Source organism: Aethalodelphis obliquidens, unplaced genomic scaffold, assembly GCF_003676395.1.
Source record: "Aethalodelphis obliquidens isolate GAN/ISIS:26980383/991018 unplaced genomic scaffold, ASM367639v1 scaffold6, whole genome shotgun sequence".
In the NCBI taxonomy this organism is placed as follows: Eukaryota; Metazoa; Chordata; class Mammalia; order Artiodactyla; family Delphinidae; genus Aethalodelphis; species Aethalodelphis obliquidens.
Window position 1 is genome coordinate 67,669,209 of NW_020837950.1, and position 2,464 is coordinate 67,671,672.

Here is a 2,464-nt window from a genome sequence, read left to right on the forward strand (position 1 = left end):
GACGTCCTCCAGAGCAAAGTTTTACATAATGCCCGATGTGTCCTGTTAGTTAGTGATGAACTTTAATGATTCAGAACCAAAAATTTCAAAAAAAAGAATACTTTAGTAGAAAAATGAGAACTAGTATAACAAAAAAGAAAAAATTAAAGTGCATCCGAGGTAGCAAAGTTAATTGTACTTCCTGAACTTTTGCTTCAATTGTGTATGTGTGTGTGTGTGTGTGACGTTTGTCACTGTTAAAATTATAGTATTTTTTTTCTGTGGGTTATGGTGAAAAAAGTTTGAAAATCTTTGCTCTAGAGTAGCAGTAGGTGGAGTATAACAAGTAACATGTTTTCTGATAACCAGGGTCTTTATGTATGTGTTATGATGCCAAGGATGGAGAAAACAAATCCTGGCTTAAATTAGTACCCCAAACTGAGGGTCACAGGTGTTCTGAATAGGCAGACTTGACCTGCATTCCAGCTGCTGCTTCGACAGGAGATCCACTCAGTGAGCTGAGAAGTATGTAGCTGTAGAGATTCACTCATTTTACCAGGGATAAATATTCCCCTGGGCAATACCCTGGAAACTAGCTAGGATGAAATATAGTTTTACTTTTTTCTTGACTACGATGTATATTTATGAAACACTACTCTGGGCTTGGGGTTTAAGTTGGAGGCAGTGAAAGAATAAATATTATGTATTAATCATTTTTCAGTACCTTAAGAATGTATAATATCTAAGGGGACATATTTATTGAACACTAGAATTTAAAAGTCATATATAAGATAGGTCCATACTTTCAAAGAGGTCATGATGTATAGATAAATATAAATCAACTAATAAGTAAACTGTGATACAATTTGTTAAGTATAAATTTAACATCTCTAAAAGAAAGTACAAAGAATAAATCAGAGAAGAATTATAAAGTATTATTTGAAATAAATATTATAGAATTATTAGAATTTAAATGATAAAATAGAAGAAGAAAATTATAATAACTGGAAATGGTAAAGGCGCTGAAGTATGAATATATCAGGGGAGTTTAGTAAATTGTCTAGTTCAAATAATAATTACACATGTGAATATATGAAGTTACTTATATTTATTATTATTATAAATTATGGACTATAGAATATTACAGTTAAATACCAATAAAACATGTCCAAAATGATGATGAATTTCAATTAATTTGCTTAGCAATTTCTTATCATGTGCCAGGTATTGTCCAGAGCACTTTGCAAAAAATAATCCTCCACAATATCATCCCCATTCAATAGAAGAGAAAACTGGGACCAGAGAATGTCACTAACTTGCACAAAGCCACAGAGCTAGTAAGCTGGAAGTCTAGCCTGGAGTATGTAATCTGAATCAATTTACTATTTTGTCCTTATTCGTGATCAGGTACATTTATCTTTACCTTATATTTTTTAGTCTTTAATTTTTTGCCTAAATACACTTGCAATTAGTTGTATACATTTAGACAGTAGTAACATACATTTCCATCATCTTAAAAATAGGTATATATCCAAGGAGCAATTCAAATACATGAAATTCCAAATAAGCCTCCTATTACAAGACTTTTTTTTCCACAATAAAACGTTAGATGCAGACTAAATTTGATTCTGCATCAGACAAGCAGATACAACATTTCAGACTATGAAACAGTTTAATAACTGATACATATAAAGAACTTTCTAAAAGGTAGAGTTGTAATTTAATTTTTATTCATAGCTGTCAAGTACCAAAGGCCACAAATAGAATAATAAACTCAAAGGGATATTAAAAGTTAGACTTTAAATAGAGGACCAGACAGATGTTTGCAAGATTAATAATGTTATTAAATTTCTGTAGAATCGTACAATACAGAAACAATGGTCCTAAATATGACAGCATTTTTTTAACTTGTGAACAATTTTGTGGGCATACTGATATAAGTAACCGAGCTCATGATCTTTTATCTAATGTTTCCAATTTTCTTTTTGTTGTTGTTGTTCAATATTTGAACTTTTCTGGCTCCCTCTTTTTTCCCTATTGTAAGTAGTTTTTCTCCTCTTGGTCTTTTCTATGAATTTATCACTACTTTCTACCCCATGTAAAAATTGATTTTAACCAAATTCATACACTCTGTAAATAGATGTATATTGTACCATTTACAATGTGTTACAAGTCTTAGTTTTTCTCAGTCTCTATTTTCTTTGACACACAGTAAAGATAAAGCATCTTCCCTTATGCTCGTGTTTTTCCATCCATCATGCAGAAACCAACTCTACTGGGAGAAATCACAACCACTTTTAATTGAGCAGCCACAGTTCCAAGTAGAATCAGTTCCTAAGGTGATAAGAACTTTTAAACAATTTCTCTAGAAACTTTTCAGCTCTTTCCTGAAATTACATATTTTACTTATTAATGCTATGGCTTTCTCATTTGTATGGACAACAAAAATGCCATGACAAAATTTTTGTCTGTTACCAGACCAGAA